The following is an 8785-nucleotide window of genomic DNA, read 5'->3' as shown; positions in this document are numbered from 1 at the left end:
CAAAAGGTGATAGAGTGTTTTAACTTATTTACATACATCATAGTTCCCGTGTGCTGCATTATATTTCAAATATAATGTGGCTCTGTTCATTTTTATATAAATCACTTATTTACATAATGTACATAGACCTTCTATTGATGCTTTCAACTTCCTGTAAACTGAGAATAACTTTCCAAAAATGTGTCAGTAGATAAGAAAATTCATAAATGTTTCCGTGACTCTCATAAAATCCCCCTGGAAAGGTATGCTTTTAAAAATACACTACCATTTAAATGTTTGGGTCTGTAAGTTTTTTTTATGTGAAATAAGCTCCATTTCTTTGATCAAAAATATAATATTATTGTGAAATATTATTACAAAATGTTTTTAATTACAAATATATTTTAATATATTTTAAAATGGAATTTAAAAGAATTTCCTGTCAGGTCAAAGCAGAATTTTCAGTAACCATTGGTCTTTATGGTCACACGATCCTTCAGAAATCCTTCTAATATGCTTATTAAGAAGCTACGTATATATATATATATATATACAGTATGTGTGTGTGTGTGTATGTATGCATGTGTATGAGGGGCCGTACAAGCCATAATTCATTCTGGTGCTCTCACACGCTTACATTCTCCTTTCACATACATACATTTCTATTCTCACACACTTACATTCTCCTTTCACATACATACATTTCTATTCTCACACACTTACATTCTCCTTTCACATACCTACATTTCTATTCTCACACACTTACATTCTCCTTTCACATACATACATTTCTATTCTCACAAGCTTACATTCTCCTTTCACATACCTACATTTCTATTCTCACACACTTACTATATTGTCTATATTGTCACTTTCACATATGTATATGTTTCTCATTCGTATGCATGCATGTCTGATCTTTTTTTTTTTTATCCATTACTTCCTCTTTAAGCAGGAACTCTCTCTCAAACCAGTAAATACATCTGCAAGACTTGCTCAGCTCATCCTAACACAACTATACAGTTATGCTATTCAAAGTCATCCTGTTTTCTTTTCAAGTACATTTTTTTAATTTTAATGTCAAAATATTATTATGTAACCCACTTGTTTTACAGGTCTATGTACAAAGGATGCACTGATAAGGATTTTTCGTGACCGAGTCCAATTGGCGATTTATTTATTTTTTACATTAAATTGAGCCGATTCCCATATTCATTGCCTGTTTATTTATTTTATTTATTTATTTTTATTATTATTAATTGTTTATTTTGCTCTGTTACTGGTCAAACTAACCTTAAACTAACAAAAATATCTGCAACATGAAGCAACTGCACATGCAAAGCATGCAATGACTGTTGCAACTTAAACATTTAAAAGGATACTATGGCAAAGTTATTGCTTGCTTTATTCAAACTGATTTTATTTTTTTTATGAATATATGGTGGACCTAAAGAATGAAAACTATATCATACACTTGGAAAATTATGATCTATATCACCGCTTATTGACACTAGGGGTGTGACAATATACTTAGCTCACAAGATGAGACAAAATGCAGATACTTGGTTCACTAGAACGAGACAATATTTTAATGCTATTCTTAAGAAGTTTTCAATGACAAAATATTTTCTTTTAATTACAAAAAGTAAAACAATGCAGTTGTATTTTGAAATATTTTAACTAGGCTGTACCTAATGATAATTTTGGTAATCAATCTACTGATTATTTTGACAATTGAGTAATCTGATATTTTTAGTAACACAAACAGGCCTAAGTGAAAACCAGGCTTTATATATAAACTAACGATGAGGCAATAATAATTGGCTCAAATAAAATATCAAAACCAAGTAACTGCATGGTTTTTATTGAACAACACTGTTAAAATACATAATGTAATATGCCTATACATAACCAACTTAAGTACATAGTGTATAATAAGGTGCAGAGGGTGCCAACGGCCTGGTGACTGGTTGCCTGGTTTCACTTTACAGCATGATTAAACTATGTTTAATTCCATTAAATTTTAATATTTGGCCACATGCAAACTCAGAAACTTTTATTTTGAAATCGATGTACAATAAATAGTTAGAAAATGTTGATGTATTCTCCTGTGTTGGCAAAGGTTTATAAATGATTTACATTACAAATCTAGTAAGATAATGCACACTGTTTTCCCAGATGAACGTTAATTCAAATTCACAGCATATGCAGAGGAAAGGTTTAGCCCCTTTCACACATACAGTCTTTACTGGTAAATTACCGGCAAGTTACTATAGTATGCTAGTTACGTATGTAACTATGGTTCTGTTTCATTCCTCCTGACCGCCAGAGGCGGTGCTTAAGCACTAATGGATTATTGCTGCGCCAGCTAGACAGGTCGAGATAATATACCAAAATGGTCACATGGTGACATAGGTGGAGCCTCGAAGACATGAGCCGTTGTGGCTCAGTATTCGGCCTCGACACGCCTTTCTCGCGTATTTCTCACGCATTCCGAATGACAAATAACTCTGGTGGTCATCCGGAATTCACAGAACCACAGTTACATACGTAACTAGCGTTCTGTTTCATTCCTCCTGACCGCCAGAGGCAGTGCTTAAGCACTAGTGGATGACTCGTACCAACACAGTCACGAGGAATGGCACTCACCCGAATAAATTCAAGACTGCTCCCGAAGAACCGCTGAACTGACAGTATGCAGGGTAGCAATGTTGAGCTTGTAAAACCGGGCAAAGGTACAGGGAGAAGCCCAGGTAGCAGCCGCACAGATATCTGCCACAGAGACCCCTCTAAAAGCAGCCCAGGATGTCGAAACAGACCTAGTGGAATGACAAGAAACACTCCCTGGTAGAGGCTTTTGAGCTTTCTTATATGCCATAGTGATTACTTCCACCACCCAATTCAACAATCTCTGCTTTGATACAGCAGTGCCCCTCCGAGCAGCACCATAACACACAAAAAGCTGATCTGTTTTTCTAAGATGTGTGGTAGCAGCCACAAAACACCTCAAGGCTCACACAGGACACAAAAGGTGATCGCTTAACTGGTCAGATTGGGATCCAGACTGAAAAGCAGCCAAATTGATTGACTGATTTATAAACTGAGGAAGCAGAACTTTGGGGAGAAAAGATGGTTTGGTCGAAGCACAACCCCAGAATCATCCGGCAGCCAATGCATGCATAACTCACTAACGGACAAGGCATGCAACATGCTAACACGCTTTGCCAAAGCGAGGGCCAACAAAAAAACAGCCTTCAAAGACATCCATCTAAGGTCAGCTGCCTGTAAAGGCTAAAAAGGTGGCGAACAAAGAAAATCGAGAACAAGTAGTAAATCCCACCCTGGAAAATTAGGTTTGCGAGCTGGTCTCAATCGTCTCGCACACTTTAGAAAACTACAAATAAGAGCATGGGAACCAAGAGATGACCCATTAACCAGTACATGATACGCAGAAATTGCCGCAACATATACCTTCAATGTGGAGGCTGCTTTACCAGACTCCAAAAGTTGTTGTAAAAAGCTTAACACTTTCGGAATGTCACAGCACACAGGGTCCAATCCCCGACTCTTACACCACGAAGAGAAAAAACTCCAACGTGCTGCATAGAGCTGATGTGTGGACACTGCTCTAGCACTAGCTATGGTATGAACAACTGCAGGCTCAGAATCAATCAAAAGAGGGTTGGAGCTAGCGGCCAAACCCAAAGTTGCAGATGAGCTGGGTCCGGGTGCCTTCCGAGGCGGAAGTTGCCACGGCCTGCCCTCCAAAAGACTCAAAAGCATGGGAAACCAAGGCCTGGCTGGCCATCGAGGTGTGACACGTAACTGTGATTGCACTGTGCTATCCTGTGCAAAGTTTCCCACAACAGCGGAAGAGGAGGGAACGCATAAAGAAGGCAGTCTGGCCATTCGTACGACAGAGCATCCTGCCCCAACGGACTGGATGTCTCGGTTCTCGCATACCACAAGCGACAGTGAGTGGTTGCTTCTGTCGCTAAGAGGTCTATTTCTGCTCTCCCGAACTGTTGCCATATCGTCTGCACCACATCTGGGTGAAGCCTCCATTCCCCCTGGTGCAGAAGATTCCTGGACAAAGTGTCTGCTACTTGGTTGCTTGACACCGAGAGGTGAACTGCCCTTAGCGATGCTAGACGAGGAAGAGACCACGTGAGGATCTTGCGAGTGAGATGCAGAGACCTGAGTGACCTTGTGCCACCTTGATGATTCAGATGAAAAACCGTCGAGGCGTTGTCTGATCGGATGAGCACATGGCGACCTGCCAGAACCGGTAGAAAACACTGCAAGCAAGGAAGACTGCACATAGCTCCAGGAGATTGATGTAATCCCTGGATCAAACTGTAGACCATTGGCCACAGACACCCCTGTGATTCCACATCGCTCCCCAGCCAAGGAGAGAAGCATCAATCGTGACCACCTCTCGGTGAAAGGGAATGACCCCTAACGGTACTCCTGACATCAAAAACGCCCGGTGATTCCACCGTCTCAATGCCTGAATACAGCGATTTGAGACAACTAAACCGATGACAATGTCTGGTGGGGTTCAACCGCAAACTGTTGTTCGACCACTGAAGCGGCCTAAGGTAGAGCAAGCCCAGTGGTATCACAGAAGTGGCCGCCGTCAACATCCCCAGAAGTTGTAGCAACACTCTGTATTCACTCCCAGAGTCACTCCCAGCCGGAAATGAGCAATGAGCTGAAGAATGCTGTCCACTCGGGCTTGTGATAGGGTGACAGACATCGCACGAGAGTCCAGAAGCATTCCAATGTAAGTGATTCTTTGCTTTGGAACCAGGCAACTCTTTGCCTTGTTTACAGAAAGACCCAGCTTCTGAACGTGTTCTAAGAACAGACTCGTGGACAGCTTGCTGACTCTTTTATGCGTGTCTCGTGTTTATAAGAGCAAAAAATTCTGATTGGCTAGTAATATTAGTTTGGTTGAGAGTGAAAGCTGTGCTCCCCTCATACCATTGGTAGGCGAACTCATGGACTCGAAAGTGATAAACAAGTTTTTTTTAAATGTAGGATTATTTTTTTCCGCAGCCAAATGCAGCACGCCGGAGATCCGGTGTGGTGACAAATCGGGCCCCCCCGATAGGCTAATCGAGTAGATGTATGCTATGCTAGGACATGAGCTAACCAAAAAAAAACAAAAAACAATAGGAACGAGAAATGTTTGATTTCACAACCTATAGCTTCGGTTATATACTATGAAATATGTAATTTAAAAAGATATATTTCGAGGGGGGGCTCGAAATATGGGTTTGTCACCACACCGGCGATGCAGTGTTGCCAGATATTGCTACGGAAAACAAGCAAAACTATCTAAATAGATAGCTAAATATCGCTGACCCTAACCTGGTTCTGCCACCTCACACTTTATTCACTTCCTAAATTGTCACATAGTGGAAAAAATCCATAGACGCTTATAGTAAGTGTCTCTGGCAACACGGCTGAGGCTGTGCCTAACCTGCCTTCCGTTTCCATCATACTCTCTCACACATACATAATGTATATTCTTCTCTTACGTATACATATTTTCTTCAGACATACAAGCATTTTCTTCTTACACACATTTATTTTTTATAATACTAAATGTATACTTTGAATACATTTGCATAAGAGCAAAATGTATAAATGTGTGCATAAATTATGTGACTATGAGAGCAAAAATGTATGAATGTGTGCATTAAAATACGTGACTATGAAAGCAAAAATATAAGAATGTGTGTGTTAAAATGTGACTATGAGAGCAAAAATGAATGAATGTGTGCGTTAAAATGTGACTATGAGAGCAAAAATATATGTATGTGAAAGGAGAATGTAAGCGTGTGAGAATAGAAATGTAGGTATGTGAAAGGAGAATGTAAGCGTGTGAGAATAGAAATGAATGTATGTGAAAGGAGAATGTAAGCGTGTGAGAATAGAAATGAATGTATGTGAAAGGAGAATGTAAGTGTGTGAGAGCACCAGAATTAATTATGGCTTGTGCGGCCCCTCATATACATATACATATATATACATATACAACCCAAATTCCGGAAATGTTGGGACATTTTTTAAATTTGAATAAAATGAAAACTAAAAGACTTTCAAATCACATGAGCCAATATTTTATTCACAATAGAACATAAAGAACATAAATGTTTAAACGAAGAAATCTTTACACTTTTGTCCACTAAATGAGCTCATTTCAAATTTAATGCCTACTACAGGTCTCAAAAAAGTTGGCACGGGGGCTTCAAAGGGCTGAAAAGGCAAGAAATTTAGAAAAGATTCAGCAGGGAGAACATCTAGCAACTAATTAGGTTAATTGACATCAGGTCTGTAACATAAAAGGGATGTCTTAGAGAGTCTCTCAGAAGTAAAGATGGGCAGAGACTCACCAATCTGTGAGCGTAAGTGTGTAAAAAGATTGTGGAATTCCTCAACGTCAAATTGTAAAGGCTTTGCAAATCTCATCATTTACAGTGCATAACATCATCAAAAGTTTCAGAGAAACTGGAGAAATCTCTGTGCATAAGGGACAAGGCCAAAGACCTTTGTTGGATGCCCGTGGTCTTCGGGCCCTCAGACGACACTGCATCACTCATCGGCATGATTCTGTCATTGACATTACTAAATGGGCCCAGAAATACTTCCAGAAACCACTGTAGGTAAACACAATCCCCCGTGCCATCTGCAGATACCAACTAAAGCTCTATCATGCAAAAAGGAAGCCATATGTGAACATGGTCCAGAAGCGCCGTTGTGTCCTGTGGGCCAAGGCTAATTTAAAATGGACTGTTTCAAAGTGGTTCTATGGTCATACGAGTCCAAATTTGACATTCTTGTTGGAAATCACGGATACTGAGTCCTCCGGGCTAAAGAGGAGGGAGACCTTCCAGCGTGTCATCAGCGTTCAGTTCAAAAGCCAGCATCTCTGATGGTATGGGGGTGCATAAGTGCATACGGTATGGGCAGCTTGCATGTTTTGGAAGGCACTATGAATGCTGAAAGGTATATAAAGGTTTTAGAGCAACATATGCTCCTCTCCAGATGATGTGTATTTCAGCAGGACAATGCAAAACCACATACTGCAACTATTACAACAGCATGGCTTCGTAGTAGAAGAGTCCGGGTGCTGAATTGGCCTGCCTGTAGTCCAGATCTTTCACCTATAGAGAACATTTGGTGCATCATTAAACGAAGGAATGAAGCATTTATATAGCGCTTTTATTGTGTATTGCTATACAACCAAAGCGCTTTACAATCATGTGGGGGGTCTCTCCTCAACCACCACCAATGTGCAGCATCCACTTGGATGATGCGACAGCAGCCACAGGACAACGGCGCCAGTGCGCTCACCACACACCAGCTACAGGTGGAGAGTAGAGAGAGATAGAGCCAATCAAGTGGATGGGGATTATTAGGAGGCCATGATTGACAAGGGCCAGTAGAGGGAATATGGCCAGGACACCGGGGTTACACCCCTACTCTTTACGATGGGTGTCATGGGATTTTTAATGACCACAGAGAGTCAGGACCTCGGTTTTAACATCTCATCCGAAAGACGGTGCTCTTTTGACAGTATAGTGTCCCCATCACTATACTGGGGCGTTAGGACCCACACAGACCACAGGGTGAGCACCCCCTGCTGGTCTCACTAACACCTCTACCAACAGCTACCTAGTTTTCCCAGGAGGTCTCCCATCCAGGTACTGACCAGGCTCAGCCCTGCTTAGCTTCCATGGGCAACCGGTCTTGGGCTGCAGGGTGATATGGCTGTGGGCAAAAAAATGAAACGAAAAATAAGTCAAAGATGACCACGAACTCTTCAGCAGCTGGAAACCTATATCAGGCAAGAATGGGACCAAATTCCAACGCCAAAACTCCAGAAACTCATAACTTCGATGCCCAGACGTCTTTAAACTGTTTTGAAAAGAAGAGGAGATGCTACACCATGGTAAACATGCCCCCGTCCCAACTATTTTGAGACCTGTAGCAGACATCAAATTTGAAATGAGATCATTTTGTGCATAAAATTTTAAAATTACACAGTTTAAACATTTGTTATGTTATCTGTGTTCTATTGTGAATAAAATATTGGCTCATGTGATTTGAAAGTCTTTTAGTTTTCATTTTATTCAAATTTTAAAAAAGTCCCAACATTTCCGGAATTCGGGTTGTATATATACAGTATACATACATATAGATAGATAGATAGATAGATAGATAGATGTTAGATAGATAGATTAGATTGCTGTTTACTCGCAGATAAATTGGTTAATCTGTAAACACAGCAATCTACTTTATACTATATACATATATCTGCAAATACTGTTGGGGATTAATGCCAACTCTAGATATTCTAACACTTTCTAGGACTTGCATGCTACATCTTACCCTTGATAAACTGTATTAGGAAGATAAATATTTTTTTAAACCACACAGAAAAGACAAATACAAAATGCATGTTTTTATTAAGTCAATATTTTATCCATGCATATACTTGTATATACTCAAAAATATAGAATTGGAAATAAATAGTCATTACATTGCAGGGTATTAATTCACAGCACCTCCCACAAGATACTGTTACACAGTATACATATATAGATTTATACTTTGTCCAGCTGAGTTATTGATTTGTCGTTATACATATCTCTTAATCACAACTGTTGAAGTATTTATTTTAAGCAGGCACAATGTACAGATAATGCAACTACAGTCCAGTCCATTATTGTGTGCTGCTTAATTCTGTCTGCAGGGGAACTTGAAAACACAATCTGCAGGATGAGAAGTTCTA

This window comes from Onychostoma macrolepis, chromosome 06 (genome assembly GCF_012432095.1).
Source record: "Onychostoma macrolepis isolate SWU-2019 chromosome 06, ASM1243209v1, whole genome shotgun sequence".
NCBI lineage: Eukaryota > Metazoa > Chordata > Actinopteri > Cypriniformes > Cyprinidae > Onychostoma > Onychostoma macrolepis.
The sequence above is the reverse complement of the archived record's forward strand: the minus strand, read 5'-3'. Positions refer to the sequence as shown.